This window comes from Ctenopharyngodon idella, chromosome 8, assembly GCF_019924925.1.
Source record: "Ctenopharyngodon idella isolate HZGC_01 chromosome 8, HZGC01, whole genome shotgun sequence".
NCBI classification, from domain to species: domain Eukaryota; kingdom Metazoa; phylum Chordata; class Actinopteri; order Cypriniformes; family Xenocyprididae; genus Ctenopharyngodon; species Ctenopharyngodon idella.
In genome coordinates this window covers 2,746,019-2,766,066 of record NC_067227.1, presented here as the reverse complement: position 1 = coordinate 2,766,066, position 20,048 = coordinate 2,746,019, and the positions used below count along the sequence as shown (strand labels likewise).

Sequence of the window (20,048 nt, the reverse complement as noted above, 5' to 3'; positions counted from 1 at the left end):
GACGTTAGAGACAGCGGTCTTTAGCGTCCTTGTTAGCGCGCCCGCCTCCCATGCCAGAGACGCTGTTTCAAATCCTGCTCAGAGTGGGTAAAGTAGGACTGGTTACATTTGGTGCCGTGAACCGGATGGGAGTGAGGTTTAGGGGAGTGAGTGTAAGGGAGGCAAGCTAGTAAGAGATGTGAGAGTAAAGCTTACTCACTGCGGTCTTTAGCTTCCTTGTTAGCGCGCACCCCCCACGCCTGAGAAGCCACTTTAAATCCCGCTCAGATCGGGTTAAGTAGGACTGGTTACATTTGGTGCCGTGACCCGGATGGAAGTGAGGTTTAGGGGGTTGAGTGTAAGGGAGGTAAGATAGTAAGAGCTCTGCGAGTAAACCTCACCCCCTTGGCCTCAAGAGACATGCTAGAGACTCCAGTCTTTAGCATCCTTGTAGCGTGCTCGCCTGCCATGCCGGAGACGCCGTTTCAAAAGTTTTTTTAATGGAACGTAAAAGCATATATTTTTTTCCTCTTATCTAATTTTTTTTTAACATCACATGTCCCTTTATGGCTCCTCAGTCTGTTGCTCATTTGATAACTGTTGTGAACAACAGTTAAGATGGCATTCCAGGGACCAGTTTACGACAGGGCCCCTCTCTAACTGCTGGTGTGTAAGAAGATGTGCCACACTGTGATTGGATCTTTGGTGAATGAACATAAACAAATGTTCAGCAACATCAGATAAGATGTTAGGACAACTACCAGACACCTCTTCCAGAGCAGGAAGGGGAACCTTCTGCACCCACCAAAACCAAGGAGAGGACTTCTCATTGGACGACACATTGACTCTAACCACCAAACTCATTCCTAAGATTTAGGCAAGGACTGCCATAAAAATTCCTTCAGGACCCCCTGGATGGAGCAGCAGTGACTGAAATAAAGAGAGGCCATAGAGATCTATCTAAATCCATTCATACCTATGTTTGGAGGCCTTAATTTGATCGAAACTGCATCACATCCACTCCATCTTCATGCAAAGCACAGTTTATGTTAATGGTCACTGACTGTTAAAACAACAGGTCATGGGACAGTCCTGTTAACAGATAAACAAATGCATGGACAATGATTTAACCATTTCATATTGTGTTTGGTGTCTATCTGTTCCCTACGATGCCTTTAATAATTTGAAAGAGGTTTGGTAAAGAAATAATGCATGGGTTAAGGACACTATTTTCACACTGTACTTTATGCTATGCAAATGAGTTCCACACTTGGGTGGGCAACACCAGGGTTGCTTCAGATAACAGTGGCCAATCACACTCCAGGATCGGCAAGGCGCCACATTTCAATCTCCTCCTCATTAGAAAGGGATAAATATGTCCCCCGGGTAGACACACCCTTGTTCTGCGTTTCCAGCTCGACGGGGAAGGAGACATTAACAGACACCCCATGTCCTGAGTTTCTGACCTGACGAGGAAAGAAACTACAGGACGGTTAAGGTGAAGCTTTCGCGAGCAAAACCTTTTACATTGCTTTCAGCTGCACTCTAGCTGCAAAAAGGGCCCCAGCATTGAGGGACCCTTACGGCTCCTACAGCAGCGCAGCCCAGTCCGTAAAGGACCTCTGCATTGGCAGACATTGCCTGTACCACACGGCTCCTCAGCGACGCAGCCAGCCTGCAAAGGAACCTGTGAAGATTCATCTGACCCAGCTGCCCAGTCCATCCTAAAGGACCCTCTTGGCGCAACCGAAGTTCAGCATCCTCCAGCCCAGCGTTGCACGACTACTGGATCGCAACTCCGCGCCCTCCCACTGCACGCAGCCTGCATCATCAGTGGAAGACGTCTCTGCTACCGGATTGATCACCCGACTGTGTGGAACGTAAATATAAACTTACCAAACCTCTTTCTAGAGACCTTGGCATTAGTTTATACATGCAGCATATGTTTTTCTAATCTGTTTAGATAACAGTTACTTGAGGTCAGCTTGTTACAAATAATAGGGATATTATTTGTTGAATGATAAATAAGCAATTATTTATCACCATTTTACCAGAGCCATTAGGTGGCTTCCATAAGAAGCATTCCCATACAGTTCTCTTCCATTCTACATTCAGTTCAACAGCATTGCATTTATCCATTCTGTGTTCACTTCATTTATTTGTTGCTTTGATTTAATTCAGTATTTTCCTTTGATTATTATTTTACTATCTTTTAGAAGTGCATATTCATTATTTCATTATTAATCGTTGTGGTATTTACTCTTGCATATCTATTGTTAATAAATTTCATTGATTTTATTATAACTGTGTCTTCCTTGTGTTGATGATCAAAGACTCTACTAGTTGGTCAGACTCTCGCAAATCCTTCAGATAAATCAGTTGACCGACTCCCTCCAGTTTATGTTAATTCTGAATTATTGAACAGCTCTTTTGGAGTGTTCTTAAATTGTTAAGATAGTATTCTTAAATGGTGCCCCGTATTACAAAAGGGGGGGAGGGGTCATCTGATACACTCATAACCACACCTTAAGTGACACGTGATCAAAAATCACTACGTCACTGGTGAATGGAGTAAAAATCACTACATAACCAAAGGTATTTTAGTTGTCAGTTGTTAGTTGAGGTATCCTTAACAAATTGATTGTAATAGATTGCCTTAATTTTTTTAAGTTAGGTAAACTTTTTTTATAGTGCAGAAACAGTGACTTCCTAAATTCCTGTGAGCCCGTGACCTGTTTTACACAATCTATCAGTTAACCTATTGAGAGTAAAATAGCATAATGTTAAAGTTAAGAGTCAAAGAGCTCTGCAGTTTATTTTCAAAAGGTCATACATATAAAAAAAATATGTGTTTGTTCAGTTTTCCCTTTGAACGTATAGAGGGGGTCCTGAGTGAAACATTACTGGTCCGTGTGATCCAAAACACTTCTGAATCTTATTATTGAACTGACTGGAAAAGACACTGGCTCTAAAGTGTGCCAGTTAAAGGTCCCACTGTGGTGCATTAGGTTAACATCTTAATGTAACATTTCTGGATTTATCACACTGATCTAGAGAACGGCTAGTTTTTAAACACGCTGTTTGTTGACGTTTGTTTTGTTTTATGCTGTATGTCTGTACACAATATCCTGCATGTATAAGCCCATCCATCATGGCCCAACAGCTCAGAGCCACAATCCCATTTTAGACACAATTAAACCACCTGAGTGAAATAAACATGACATACGTGTCTCTTTTTGCGACCACAGCCAGATAAAGGATTAAGTGGGATTTACATAGACAAAAATGGGCCATTACTTTGCAGGTCTTTGAGAGGACATACCTATCGATTGGCAACGTGAACCTGACGTATACAACTCCAAACAGATGCGTTTTCTGCATTTAGTCCTTGAATCTGTTGTTTGGGTCTCATGTTGAGATTCTTAAAATGCTTTCAACAAAAGCCCGAAGTCAATTATGTAGCTGTCTGAATACATAGGTGCAGCCAGTAAGCCGCTCCATCAACAGAGCGACTGCTTTCCCTCATCTCATGTTTCTCGGCTCTCTCTCATCCTTCTCGAAAGGTCTCAACAGATGCCTGAGGTCCATAAACTCTCTGCATTCTCCGAAGCATCTGGGATCTGCTTCTCTGTCAAGGCAAGTTACGGGACAATAACCTCAGCCACATTTCTCAGGGTAAAAATGTGTTTTTAAAAGCAGAGTTTGAATACATTCGGCACAAAACAGCAGAGAGCCAGGAATCAGCCTAGCGGCAAACACAAGCGCTCGGCTTCTCGCACTGTGAAAGGGTTACATCCGCATCTCGCGCTGAAAGAAAACGCTCAACATACACACGGAGAAGAACAAATCCTGTTGAGCCAAGCTGAGCTGAGATACCCTACATACTACCAGCCCTTCCAGGCACAATTAGGATTTTACGGAAGGGAGAAATCCACATTCCTGCACACATAGAACACCATCCTTCTCAACACCATCCAGCTATTCTCTCATTTTCTCTCTTTCCTTCTCGCACGCTCATGAATCTTTCCTCTCCCTTCTTTCTTACTTGGGAATTTGCGCGAAACAGAGAAAGTCTTGGAAATCAAATTAAGAGCTCCTTTTTGGCAGGGAAAGGGTGTCTGAGGGTTATCGAGAAAGGCAAAGATATTTTGTATACATTCAGTCGCAATCAATTCTTTTCATGCATATAGTTGTGTAGGTCTTGTGTTTTAGTGCGCCATTTCCAACAATACAGACTAGACTTGCGCTAAAGGCAAGGAAAGCGAACACAAAACTATAGTAGTTCTAGGTCAATGTTCTTAGTTTAGGGCTTTTTAAACACTTTTAAGTAGAGTGCAAAATGAATGCTGTTTGATGATACATATATGGTTCAAGGTTAAGACTTCATCTTTACAAGTCCTGTCAGTGTTAATTAAATCAAAATTAATAATATTTGATAATAGTTTGTTTAAATAGGCAGTTCTTGTTGATCCTGGTTCAGCAGTGAACTCATAAGACACACACACACACACACACACGCACATATACATACATACATACATACATACATATATATATTTTTTTTTTTTTCCCCACACACTACCGGTCAAAAGTTTGTAATAATTACGTTTGTTTTAATGTTTGTGAAAAAAAAAAAAAAAAAAAAAATACAGCATTTTTTTCCTCAGTAATCATTCTATTCATCATTTCTTCATTTATCATTATCTCATATCATTTCTTAATATCACAGTTGAAAACTGTTGTTCTTAATATTTCTGTTATACTGTACATGTTTTTTTAGAATTCTTTGATGAATAGAAAGTTCAAAAGAACAGCATTTATTTCACATGGAAATATTCTTAGTAATATAAGGAAGTATATAAAAGGGTAGACTTTCAGAAGCTCAGGCACTTTAACATCATTAATTCCAACTTATTTATACAATGGCAAGAAAATGAACCGAATGGAAATAATGAACTAAAGTTGGGGTGTCAACATGTTACTTTTTACTGATTCTTTTGATCTTTGGAAATTTTGATAATTCTGCAACAGGACAGTTTTGGTGTGAAACAAACCAACTACCAGCACAAAAATTACATCAAATCCACTGCTAATACTTACTAATGTTTGTGCAGTTGTTGTTGTTGTCTTCACTAAAAATGATGTCACTTAATGGAAAATGATGTCATCAAGGAAGTGCCTTTTTTAGTTTTAGAAATCCAGGAAAAAAACAGGATGAAAAGTGATACTGTGCACACAGGAAAAAGCAATAAACGGAATATTAATTAAAACAATATTTCTAAGAAAACTGTTTTTGCTTACATCATTTTGATTAGAGAAAATGGGGGAAAAAATGACGAAACACCTGCAATGAATGCCTAATAAACTGCCAGTTTTTCAAGTTTCAGAGAACCCGGTGACACATCAATAATGACAAAAACAAAATACTGAAATAATTTAAAATTCACCCATTTTTTACTTAATTGTGATATTGTGTAATAAAAGAAAATGAACTAATATAATTTCCAAGACTTGTTTTTATTTAGCCTAACGTATATGATGCGGGGACATCAAAATACATAGGAATGACCCAAATGCATTGCAAATGCCATTTTATTTTGTCTTAAATTATCCTATTACACTTTTTCATTATTAGAGAATAGTGCTGAGCATCAGACAATGGCCTAAATGCTGTCTGCTGTCCTTAAAAAACAAAATGTACCAGATCATTAAAGAAAACTGATCTAATTTAACTCAATGATTCATGTAACTGCAGAGCGAGAGCGAGAGAGAGAGAGAGAGAGAGAGAGAGAGAGAGAGAGAGAGAGAGACTGAGAGTGTCAGGAATCCTTTATTAAGTTCCAAGATGCAGTCATTAAGATTACAGTTAAACTGTGATTCACAAACATCATGTACTGTATTTTCTAAATATGCTAATCTATGGAGAATTATGGGTATTCTGCAACCAAGCCAATTCCTCCAAACACTCAGACACACACACACACACACAGTTAAAGTGCAACAATCTCAGCATATTATAGTAGTCTGTTAAGCGACAGTTAGTTGAAGCAACAGTTTGAGCAAAGCAGACGCTGGAACGGTTACTGAGATTGACTTTGGCCTTTTAGCTGTCAGCACAATAGGGCTGAGCCCTCACTAACATATTATTACTGTCACTAAAGATTCCCTCAATGAAGAGAAAAGGTTAACACCATCTCTACCATGTGAAATGACACTGGATCTAACAGCTTAACCATGACCTGCAGTTAAAACACAAAAGTGTTTGTCAAAGTATGATCAGAGTATAAATATTATTCATATTACCATGCAAGAAACATATTTAAAACTGTAGCTTGCAAGGATTTTAATAGATAATTAATATCCATTAATGACAGTTCCATTCCTGACTTCTGATTGGTCAATACAGTATTCCAAGTGCTAAAACATGAAACATCAGTTCATCACTGTGCATCTCCCATTGCAGTTAATTATTTCGGCTTCATAGCAACTGTTCCGTTTTTTTGTTTTAGTTTTTTTTTTTTGTATTGTGTAGTAAGGATGTTATAAAACTGCTTGAGGCTGTGTTGATTTGTGAATACAGTCAAAGCTAAAGGCCAATGTTGATGTATATATTGTTTTCCTGATGCATGATGAATATGAACGAAAGAGAAGGAGAGATCAAAAGAAAAAAAACTGGAGCAACAGTTGGAGAACGTTTTAGAAGACAATACATAAAAGAAAAAAATTCACTCAGCAGGATGCAGGCAAATGCACGTGGAAGTAAGTTGACTTATGCCCACTTGTGTTCTTTTCACAGACAAAATGTCCACATGGTGTTCCAAGTCCTTGTGTATTGTGGGGGTGAGAAGCGGTGAAAAACCTCAGTCACTTCAGGGTAATGCAAATGACTTTAATATGTTAAGAAGATTAAAGTGGATAAATGTCTAGATACATTTTTTTGAAAAGCCACATAAACCTCTAGTGTTTTTATTTGGCGAGGGGAGGGGTGGATATACGTGAGTCAGTTCGGGATGATCAACACAAAAACCCTGCCGAAATGAGACGCCATTGGCTGAGGAAAATTGGGCTTATTCGAGATTTTGCATTTTAAGCTTCTTGGATGTAAGACCGTCCCACTTCTTTCTTATTATTTTTAAACACCAACCCTTAGGACAACAAAAAGCTACCGGCAGACATAGGTCACAATCTGCTATCTCCACGCTCTCTCCTGAATTAGGCTTGGTTGTCTTCTTCAGCTTTTGTCAAAGTGGTCTTAAAGATGGTGAGCTCTGAACTACTTTTGTGGTCCTCCTGTGAAAGTAAGTACACATGCAGCCTGTAGAATAATGCATTAACTATACTTATCTGATTTCTCATGCTATAGTTAGCAAATCAAGTTTTTTTGTAGGTGAGCTTTCTTGGTGATGCAATCAACAAAACTTATTTCTTAAGAAAGAAAGCCGAACACGAAATGACAACCGACTGCAGCAATTGGCCGAAGTTTGTGTGGTGGTAGAACACTGCTTAAAACGTACAGATGCCACAGCAAAAATATGTGAGTGTGAAAAATGAAAGAGAAATGGAACAAAATAACATAAAAGGATTAAGAAATGATTTGCATAACATTTCCGTTACTTCCAAAGCGCAGGATCAGAGACATGACAGGGATGTGATGACTGCTGAGTCTTATCGTCAACCACATTCTCTTCAAGGCACAAAGCTAGTCAAGATCAATCACAGTTAATTTCACAATTACAGATATAACCATCAAGAGAATCTCTTCAGCTTGCTTCTGGGATCCAACAATCTGAAGAATATGAACATGTTTGTTTCATTCACATTCCCTTCACTTTTCTCATGATACTGAGAATGATCGCTGTCCTAACACACAGTAAAAGGAACAAGAGGTGATATCACAACAGTCTGAAACATAAGCGAGTTATTTTCAAGTGTGATATGTGCCATGCACTTACTACCATACTTATTTGCTCTGATCAAAAAGACAATATCTAACCAGCTGGGCTGCTGCCAATGAAAATCAGATTCAGCTCGTAATGACCACAAAACAACATCAACAACAACAACATGCCCAGCAGGTACAACTAGAGAACAAAAGAAAATATGCAGGAAAAGAAAGAGTATATGATAACTCTGAAGGAAGGGAAAAGGAAGGAAGGAACTAAGGAAAAAAGTAGAATGGAAGGGGAAAAGAAGGATGGAATGTAGTAAGCAGAAAGAAATGAAGTACGTGGAAAGGAAGAAGTAGAAAGGAAGAGAAAAAGAAGGAATTAACTAAGTGGAATGGAAGTGAAATTGAAGAAGAAAAGGAATAAGGTATGGAAGGAAGAAAGGAAGGAAGGAACAGAAAGGTATGGAAGGAAGGAAGGAAGGAAGGAAGGAACGAAGGAACGGAAGGAAGGAACGGAAAGTGGGAGGAAGGAAGGAACTAAGGAACAAAGTATAATGGAAAGGAAAATGAGGGAAGGAATGAAGTAAGCAGAAAGGAATGAAGTAAGTGGAAAGGAAGAAGTAGAAAGGAAGAGAAAAAGAAGGAATTAACTAAGTAGAATGGAAGTGAAACCAAAGAAGAGAAGGAAGGAAGGAATGGAAAAGGGAAGGAACTAAGTAGAATGGAAGGGGAAAGAAGGAAGTAATGAAAGAAGTAAGCAGAAAGGAATGAAGTTAATGGAAAGGAAGAAGTAGAAAGGAAGAGAAAAGGAAGGGAAAGAAGGAATGGAAGTGAAATTGAAGAAGAAAAGGAAGGAAGCAAGCAAGCAAGCAAGGAAGGAATGAAGAAGGGAAGGAAGTTGATTAGGGGTAGGGAAGGAAGTTGATTAGGGGTAGTGAAGGAAGGAAGGACACAGAGAGGAAGAAAGTGGAAAGGAAGGAAGAAGCTCCACTGAGACTTTGTTGGTGAATTAAATAAGACTTTATATATCTGATCTTTAAAAAAAAAATGAAAATCTTTGTAATACCAAATCTTCTGCATTTTAAGTCTCATTAATTTTAACGAATTAAATTAATATCAAAGTAAACTTTTCCTAAACACTTTTAGAAAAAGGTCCACACTCAGGTCTCATTACTGATGAGAATACTCACTAATTCAAATAAAGCTAAATAAACGGTTAGCACATAAGCGACAGACACAGAAAATGCAGTTTCGAGTTTGGTCCGCATCATACCCCATTTTTCCACTTCTCTTCATTCTAGTTTCTTTGAGTAAATGGACACACATAGTACTACAATAAAGACAAATATTTGTTAAATCAAGTTTCAGAAGTTGCAAATGATACTTTCAAGAGACTTTGATTTGAATGTGGTCTCACAGCAAAGAAGATTACACATGGCTCATTAAATACATACTGTCCCTTTTTTCTCACAGTTCCCACAGAACTATGGATCTGCCAAGCCTCTCTTGTTCTCTCGTGTTTATCTGTGGAAACAATATCTTTGCCAAGAGAAAAGGGGACGGCGGGAAAACAGAGACAGTGAAAGTTTATAAAAGGCCCCAGGGCTCTTTCAGGACCAGGTGAATCAGTGGGATGGGACAGACGTGCTTGGAGGGGGTGGTAAGGCAGAATTATGGCGAATCTTCAGAAACACATGCATTTAATTCCTGTAAAATGAATGCAAATCCTAAACTTTTTAAAACTTAAACTCTTTAGAGAACTGAGGGAAAAGAAGTTTATGAACAGCTCTAAAAGTTCTACATTTGGTCTCCGATGATCATTAAACAAGGTAACGTGTCGAAGCCGCGGCTCAGCGGGTAGCGCACGTCGCCCGACACGTCGAGCGGCGCTAATGCGGGCACGAATCCGGCTCACGTCATTTCCCGATCCATCTTCCTCGCATCATTTCCTGTCCTCTCTAAGCGAAAGTGACAAGAAGGCCCAAAATCTGAAAAGGCAACATTACTTCAACCTTTTGTAACAGCACAACATGCAGGGCATCAAATGCACTGTAACCGAATGTCACAGTCTTTGCACCTAAGTGAACGAGACACCCACTCAAACAAACACCCGGCAACATCAGCCTGCAACAATATCAGCTCACAATTCACATTAGAGATGGCATTACATATTTCTGACAGGCTTGCCTTTACACGCAGAACTCCTCAAATGGGATTGGGCAGATCCCTCTAAACAGCTTGCAGCCGAGTGACATTTTGTCCCCATTTCAGCAACGGTTCTGCCAGATATGATCCACCATCTAGTTAACGCAAGTGTTAGGCTAATTACTTTAGCTGCTTGAGCCTGGCCTCCGATGCTCCGTGCAGCATCAATTCTCCGGCAAACGCTTGGCGGTTTCCAGGCTTCGTATAAATAGAAATTTAATTTCTGTATGTTTATCCTGGCATCCTCTGCGGCAAAGGCATATTCCCGAGCCTGATGGATTATTGCATCTTTGAACTTTAAAATATCTGTCAATGTAGGGAAAAGGCACAAAGTAGAATCTTGACTTTAATGAGATTTGTAAGTGACAAACGAGAGATTAATGTTGTAAGTCGATGTAATTCCATCTTTCCAAATGCGTCTCCCATACCTTTTCGTCTGACTTTCTCTCTGTTTGTCTTTGGTTCATTTTCTAGGTTTGATGTAAAGCAGAAATTTAAATGAAGGTGAAGTAGAATGCCATTATGAAGAATCTTAATAAAGATGCATTGTTTAAATTAGAAGGGTGTAGCAATTTGAAAGCTGATGGAAAAACTGAAAGATAAATAACTAGTGAGATAATAGCTAAATATAGCAAATTAAAAATACAGCTGGAGGCGTGGCCTCACATAATTAGTGCTTATGCAAATCTACTATGTTTGTTTCACTATATTAGTGAAGAAACTGCATAGACTTCCATTGATTTTAAGGACTCAACTCAACCCCTACCCCTAAACAAAACCCTCACAGATACATGTGCAAAACACTAGATTTAAATAAAAACTAGTTTTGCCCAATTTATAAGGATTTTTAAATAGTGAGGACCAGTAAATGTCCTCACTAGTTAGTTATTTCACTATATAAGTTACCCTCACAAGTATAGTCAAACCTGTACACAAGGAAGGAAAGTCTAGAGATCAAACAATACTGTTTTATGACAGATAATTAATGTTTAAGTGCTTAATAACCAATATTCATAACTGATTTTTACTTCTGTAACTTCTGAAGGTGACCAGCTAACTACAAGAGTTTAATATTGCACTGAATAATAATAAGTCTAAAAGGTTATGCAAGTGACATAACCTTAAGAGTTTATTCGATGAATGTTTAATGCTTTAATGACAGCAGCAGTTGCTTGAACTCCACAAGTTGATGACCATGTTCTCCAGCATGATTTGAGGATGATTCAAAGAGCATCTTGTGCTTCAATGGAAGCAAGAACATCTGACCATGACACAAAATTGCTAATGTCATTAGTGACCTAGAAATAGTGCTGAATATTACATTCATTTTACATCATCCAGGTTTTTAATGAGTCAACTACAGATTACAGACGAAATTACAGATTTTAAAGAGTTCTCAGACTTTTAAAGTTGACCAATGCTCCTCTTTACAAGATGTAATATAAACCTTAGGTGTCCCCAGAATGTGTCTGTGAAGTTGCAGCTCAAAATATCGCACAGATCATTTATTGCATCATGCCCAAAATGCCCCTTTTTGAGTGGAAGCAAAAACACACCGTTTTAGGCCCCAATCAGACAGAACACATTTTTTGCAGTGAGAGGCGCCTTTTGTTAATTGTTTTCTATTGGCAGTGAGCGTTTTGCGCAATGTTTATGTGCCTCGTGTTTTAGCTGCCTGCTACGCCTCGCGTTTTTGTAGGAGCGTTCTGAGCACCTGAAGTTGAAAAAAAAATTTCAACTTTGAGCAGAAAAGCGCCCAACATCATTCGTGTTTTTTTTTCATTGTCCACTCGAATGAATGGAGAGGCGGGCCTTCCGTTGTGGTGACGGAAGGTTACAGTTGTTTGGAACTGTCTCCGCTTTCCTGTCTCCTGCGTATTTGTACATGTCTCATGGTCCCTCAATCAACGTCAGAGCAAGCTTGTCTGTTTTTTAAAGTGTCTGCTAATATGAGAGTTTAATTAACAGCAAACCAAAGATTTTAGAGATTTCAGTGGTTGCCTAGGAATATAAAAAAATAACACAGCACACTGCTCTTTTCTAAATTAAAAAAAGTAAACCAAAAAAAAGGCAGTGCGCCTCATGTTTTCAAACCTGAAAAACGTGTTCTGTCTGATCGGGGCTTTAGTGTGTATCTTTAAATGCAAATGAGCTGCTGCTCCCCGCCCCCCTTTCCAGAAGGGGGCTGTGCCTTTACAGCTTGTGCCTCGGATACTCTGGCAACAACGAAACAGGAGAAACAGTATGGGGCCATTTCCAAAGAATCCATTTTTGCATTTCACTGTTCCATTATTTTCTGTGTAAACATGTGATAGACGGACCTTGTGTTTTTTTCTCTCCTATTCAGGGCCATTAAAATACAACACGTCTTTGTGTCTAAAAACGCGAGAAGCAGGCAGTGGAAAATGCAATGTGTCAAGATGCGTTTTTTAAAAGCTGAACTTCTTTTAACTTCAGTGCTGCGTTTTTTAGAACACTGTTTCCTGCGTGAGAAGCTGTAGAAAATGTGAGACGCGGGCTCAACAGTCAAACATGTCCGTCTAGCGCATTTACAAAGAAGAGCAACGGAAAAATAATGCCACAGTGGATTGTAAAAACACGTTCTGTGTTCATTCATACAGTCAACAACAGAACATTTATCACGTAGCTGAGACATTCTTGTGTTTCCACAAGCTGCTCTAGCGAGGAAACAAACATGGCGGACTGTGTACATCTCTCTCAGGGGAGGAGCTAAGCTAACAGGGCAGATTCCGTAACCAGTCGTGGGCGGGGCCTATTACATTGTGATGTCACATTATATAGAAAACACGAACGACTCATTTTGAGATACGGTTTATGATTCATGGGGAATATAAAAAAAAAAGGAGTAGGTGGATTTTCACCATTATAGGGTGGTTGTGTACACACACTGCCAACACATTTATGTTCATACACTATGTGAAAGTGAATTTTGCATAATAGGTCCCCTTTAACCCCTTTCATTTAAAAAAAAATGAAGCAAGGTAAAACAAGACAGAAACATGGAAAATACCATAAGGAGATGTATAATTTGTCTATGAGCTCAACGTTCACAGGCTCCTGGGGCCTCACAGGAGTTCACATCTCAGCGCTGACCCTACCCGCGAGGTCCGATTCCTGAACCTCACTATGGAATCTTTACATTCATGATGTGCTCCAGTCTGAGAGTGGTGCAGAGTCCTTATACAACATGTAAATCATCAGTGTGTGTGGAAACGAGGATTATGTGGCTTATTGCCTCTCTCACCATTTAACTGAATATTCATATCAATCCTTCGCCTCTAGTAAAGAGTAGCAGCAGATGTTGGCAGTGTCAGATCCCCGGTGTGATTCATAGGCATTGTGTAAGAGCGCCTGATGATGACTGTATAAATGAGGTCCAGTGTCAAAGCAATATGCTTGTTATCATGACAAACAGATCCACAGGGGAGAAAGAGAGAAACCTGGTGTCTATCCTGAATGAGAGCCTGTAATCCTACACGCCCGAGACGCCCACCTGGTTATGGCAGATTTACTATTAAACAGGCAACAGTGACCTTCTTTCATTCATGGAGTGGATCTTATCTAGTGGCAAGGTTTGGCAAAATTTGGAATTTAAGAATTGGCTCCATTTCAAACCATGGCAATTCAGTTTCAGAGAATTGGCCACACCCAGAAGAGCCATGTTTGATTACAAAAAAAAAAAAAAAAAAAAAACAATTTGTGGAAGAAATCAAACTTTCACAGTTCTAAATGTTTTCAGTCCAATTGAGTTGAACCTTCCACAGATAATTTGCTTTAAACTGACAAATCTGTTATTCACCCAGTCAGTCCAAAATAATATGATGATATTAGAACAATAAGTTATCTAAATGGCAAAGCTGCTTTTTTCATGTAGAGAAATGCTGTTCAGTCTGTCAAATTTATTTGCAATTTTGCTCTCTTCATTAAAACAAATAAATAAAAAATATATATAATATAATTAAATAATATAGAAATAATTAAATAAATATGATTTATTTTAAAAAGTATTATTTTTATTATTTATTTATTATTTTTTATTATATTAGTTGAAATACATTTTAATAAACAAAGCAAAATTGCGATATCTATATTTTGCAATTTTGCTTTGTTTACAGAGAGAGAGTGATTGAAACCTTAAATGGAAAACCATATATATTTAGGTTTTCCATTTAAGGTTTCAATCTTGTATGCCTGCCTAATTTTTTAAGAATTTGGAAAATTATCTGAAATGAAGCAAAGTGTTCATGGTGCATCAAATAAAATGTAAAAGCATTAAGTATAATTAAATATATGTCCTTTATATACACATTTCTATAATGTGCATTTTGAACATTTATTATTACCATCATCATAATCATCATTTTCTGATGTTGTGTGTATGATAACTAGAGCTGTAGGCCAGTGCTAAACTGTTCAATTACAAGGAAATAAGACAAACTATACAGAGAGAGCTCTAAAGCCATTTTTGTACTGTCTATTCAATGTTTTATTCATCTGTGAACAAACATGTCTTAAACTGTATTTGGGTGCTTTTCGCAGCCATTATTAATAAATGTCATTAACTGTAAGTTAAAAATGTTCAAATTTATTTATTTATTTATTTTTAAATTGAATCAACAGCTCTAGTGACAACCTTTTTAAGTGTAATTCATACAAAAATGCAATATATTAATAAAAACTACACTTACTGCAGTTCTATGAATTATCTCCAGCCCTTCCTCATAAAGACAGACAAATTAAAGTGGTTCGCCCACTGTGAGTATAAAAAGAAAACTCAAAACCCCCTCTCTTCCTCTATCTTTCAAGAGGCCCAACAGCGAAAGACCTTTCAGGAATCCTGCATGGGTGGACGAGTGGGTTTTCCCTGGGAAAGACACTCAGGGTCTTCCGGAAAGGAACCCCACCTTCGGATGTCGGATAGCACGCTGCTACGGCGCGCTGGTGCCAAGGCTAGCGTGGGTGAGTGGGCAGCGCTGTACTGAGACGACTAGCAGCCGTGGGCACTGCCAGGCTTAGCGATGAAGATGCCGCCCCTGTCGTCATTACAGGCAGCTCACAGAAAAGAACAGAGAGCTTCGCCGAAATAAGCCAAAAAAAGCAGGAAGTAGGGAGGGATGGTTCACATTGAAATCCTCTCTTGACGCCCCCACGCACGGTTTTAAGCACAGCGTACAAAATCACTCTCACAGAGAGAGCGAGAGAAGAAGAGATATTAGCGGCGCAGTAAGCTAGCTCAGGAGATCACATCCAGGCGCTTTCTAATCACTGTAATGGTTTAGAAACCTCATGCTCATCTTTCTTAAGCACCGAATAAAACAGTAGAAGTCCCCATATGAACCACAGGCGCTGCTTTCCTATGCCAAAGAGACTTTCGACAGCTGCGGGGGGCAACAGCCTAAAAAGTTAACGTGATTTTTTTTTTTTTTTTTTTTTTGGGAATAAGTCACATCCTAGAATACCACCCAATAAGACCTTAAGGAAATGGATGGAGTTGAGAAGTTCTGAAATATCCTTGTATGCTGATACTTCTCGATCAGCAAATAACATGTGCCAGATCACACATTCATCCAGAATACAAGATTATGCACACGTTTAAATAAACATCTACACTCCAGATATCTTTAAGAGCATGCAGCATGTTGGAGATCACAGGCTGCTCTATGCCAAACGTAGCCTTGCAGAGGCTTTTAAGGTAAGAATGCGTGATATATCCGTGACCTTACCGGTGTAGGCTAATATTAGCATTTTTTAAGTCGATATTGGAATAGCATCAGGGATTATTTCCAGCATCAAACAGTAAACTATTTTTTCTATACCAGGTCACAACTTTGAAACAGTTACACATGTCCCAACTAGGCACGCTGCAATACATCGATGAAAAACAGGATCATTTTTATCATTTGGTCTCTATTTCTGAGGCTTTGCACTGGGTAGCCCCGCCCACCTCAAAATGCCATTGGTCAAAAATCCTGCTCTTCAAACATCAAATTTGTTCTAATTGGCTGTGATTTCATCAAGCGCTCAGTGAAAACAGATAAATTGTTTGCCACTGGAAACTTTGTTGTTGGATATGGCGTTAAGCAACTTTTCTTCAGAACCTGATTTGATATCTCATGTAAAATGATAGATTGGAGCTTTAACTATGAACATTTATTTTTTGAAAACAAGGACAAAACTGTATAAATTTATGGTAACAGTTTAGTTTAGGGTCCAATTTTCACTATGAACTAGTTGCTTATTAGCATGCATATTACTAGGATATTGTTTATTAGTACTGATAAAGCACATATTAATACCATATTCTACATCCCTTAATCCTATACCTTACTAACTATTAAAAAGCAGTAATTAAGAGTTTATTGAGGCAAAAGTCGTATTCAATAGTTAGTTAATAGTGAGAATTGGACCCTAATCTAAAGTGTGACCCAAATTTTATATGGCTCTTATACAGTACACAAAGCCAAGATCTCAAATCATATCATATATATAACAGCAAATTTACATGAACGCAATACTTACCATTGTGGAAAGGAGTGAAAGATAAGAAATCATTTTGATGATGTACATGAATCGAGGATATTTGTGGGTCTTGGAAAATGGCACAAGCATTACAACACAAGTGTTGGTACATAAAATGCTGCCAATGGTCTGTTCTCCAAACTGAGAACATGTGGTATCGTCACAAGAGAAACCGGAGAATATTCCATACATAACAAATCCCATTTATAAAAGACCATTTATGAAATCCAATTGAACTTTTTTTTGTGTATGTGTGAGATAAAAGGGCCTTGTAACAGTTCTAACAGTTTAACAGGTTATACTGGCAGTTAAAATGAATTGAATTGAAATCACATTGACGCGTGAGGTCTTTCATGAAGATTACTGCACGTTTTAAAGGGGAAATTGTTTGCATTTTTTGCTCTAGCATTATTAGTCCATTCCACCAAATCTTTAACAGACATCATCGCTTTTGGTTACACTTTATTTTAAGGTGTCCTTTTTACTGTGTAATTATACATTTAAGTACTGAGTAATATTAGTTAACAACATGTACTTACTATAGGATAGGGTTAGGAATATAGTTTGGTTTAGGTTTAGTTGCATGTAATTATGTATAATTTACTGTTATTACTACAGTAACTACATGTAACAAGGACACTAAAATAAAATCGGTTACACTTTATTTTAAGGTGTCTTTGTTACACTGTAATTATACATTTAAGTACTGAGCAATATTAAGTAACTACATGTACTTACTATAGGGTTAGGATTAGGGTTTGGTTTGGTTTAGGGTTAGTTGCAGGTAACTAGTCATAATTTATAGTTATTATTATAGTAACTACTTGTAACATACATAACAATGACACTGTAAAATAAAGTGTTACCATAAAACGTTACCTCACTTTTCTTTCACAATTTTTGAACTTTTTGAAGCGTCAACATTTTGATGCAATTAATGCATTAATTAATTTGTTTGCAGCCTAAAGGCATTTTAATATCAGATTTACGGCTGCTTTTGTAACAGCTATGCTAGATCATTATACAATGTGTTGCCAATTTTAACATAAAAAACAAGATGAGCTAAAACAGTCCAAGTTCATCAAGCATTACTGTAAACAAACTATTTTTGACACAGCATCCAGAAGTGCCAGACAAAGACGCAATTATCTCCATAATGGCCTGAGATTAAAATAATTTGAATTACGAGCACTTTAGACAGTGTTCAAATGTCAACAATATTTCTGATTCCTAAGATATAAATTCTTAGTAAGTGAAGAAGTAAACAATAGTACAAGCAACAGACGTTTACACCCTCAACACCAACAACAAACGATGAGATTTCAAAGGCCGTTATCCCTTCAGATCGTACCGTATGCAAATGCTGAAACATTCACTCAAACACATTACTTTGATGAAGCCGTTATGACTTTCGAAGACATTTCGACTGCAATAGCACAAAAGCATTATGGTTGTTCGAGTGAAAATCAAGTTCAAGTCAAGCTGAGGGTTGAGTCATTACTTTGAGGGCTGACGGAGGGAAATCTGTTGTTTAGTGTGACCCTTTGCTTTTGTTTTGGGTAATGAAAGCCCATTGAGAGGCGGACGTGCTGGACCGCTGCCCATTTCGCTCTGTTTCAATTACCCAGCATGCCTTCAGCAGGGTAATGAGGTGGGTGTCACCGCGGGGGTAAAGCGACAACCAGTGACCGCTGCGTCGCCACTTGGCCTCTCATTTCCGTGGTGATGAAGTGCCGATTGGCAGGGTCAAGGGGGCGGGAGAGAGAGAGCGACCGCACAACGAGGACTGACACGTACGGTCTCCAAAGCCTCCTCGTATTCGCAGCACAGACCTCCAGCTACCATATGTTTTTATCAGAGACAGAACCACAAAAGGGGGAATTACGTTTGAAAGGCCTGTAAATAAAGTTGGTATTGATTTGATCTCATGTGTAATCCGTTTTGCTGTCTGACACCAAGTCCAGCAATAAAAGAGAATCATGTAGGACAGCATAATAGATAATACGACCATACATCAATTGGGGTTTGGGAGACGTGAGGGCGATAGATCATCTTCCAGCCAGACTGCTTAGCTATGGAATTTATAAACTAGCTCCTAAAATTGAAGCGGCTTTCAATTTTAGTTTCCAATTTACAGATACGCCATGGTACTTTGCTGCTTTTCTCCACCACAGTTGATTCTATTTCAAGTTTACCAGAACGATTCCCACAACATCGCTGCTCTAAACTCAAATACACCAATCAAAAGAGACAGACAAAGTTTGCCTGACATAGCAGCTGTCCAACGGCTCTTCTATCATATCGATGCCGTCTTTGTCTCTTACTTCGTCTGAAATGGTTTGCTTTTAAAAGATGCACCTTGAGCACATTTAAATTGTGGAACATTAAAACATTTTTGATTCATTTTTCATTTTTAAACAATTACTATTAATTTTTAACAGAATGTTTTTGCATAAAACAGTTGTAAATGTAAACTTCTAAAGATAAAGTTCCATATTATTATTATTAATAATAATAATAATAATAATATTTTTTTTTTAATATTGGAGTAGTTTGATTAAATATGAGCTTGCTTGACTTTGAAAGAAAGCTATTCTAAAGTTCAATTGTGCAGAAGGATATTTGGACAACTCAAAAGCTCCAAATGCAAATATTACTACGCAATCTAATTATGATAAAGCAGAATAAAAAATATTTTCTTAATATGATCAGGATTGTTGAAAATAATTCATTTAGACTAAATACACTACAACTGATTATGAGTTTAAAAGCTAAGAGTAATGATAATGATAATGTATGTAAATATAGGCTAATATAAGAATGTTATATAAATAAAATATAAAGTTTTGAATCATTACTTTAATCATATATATAATCTTCTCAAATCTTTGATGTAATGCATATTTTTGAGTTATAAACAATGTGTTTAAACAAGTTTCAGTAGTTCAATAACATTTCAAATTATTTAAATTCATTTTTTGATTGTTTTTATGTCAAGCGGTACAACCAAATAGTTGAATGTATATACTGTAGTTGTACCACCTGACATGGAAAGTGTACCAACCTACCCATACTTGAAATGAGCAGTTTTTACCAGTATTTGAGATCTACAAACCTTTTCACTCTGCCACAAGGATCAGTTGGACTCCTCTGGATGATGCATTATCATGTTTACTGTTATTACTTTGTCAATTCATAATAAAATAGCCATGTTTGCAGTTGTGCCACCCTGACATTTGAGAATATACAAATTGCTGGACAAAAAGTTTTTCAATTATCTCAACAGCTTTAAAAACTACTGATAAAATTTGTTTATATGAAAGGTTTCAAACCTAAAATGATGTCATAGTATTTAGTTTTTATTTTTTTATTATTAAGACACCATTTTAAATAGTTTTCCTAGTCTGTTCATTTATTCGGACAGTTGCACAACCTG

The 20,048-nt window shown here is 37.9% G+C and overlaps 1 protein-coding gene across 2 annotated transcripts in view; it reads right to left on the bottom strand.

Annotated features, from left to right (window-relative positions):
* Positions 1-20,048, bottom strand: part of LOC127517090 (phosphatidylethanolamine-binding protein 4) — a 137,230-nt gene that overhangs the window by 113,607 nt on the left and 3,575 nt on the right. The gene's annotated exons all lie outside the window — the stretch shown is intronic.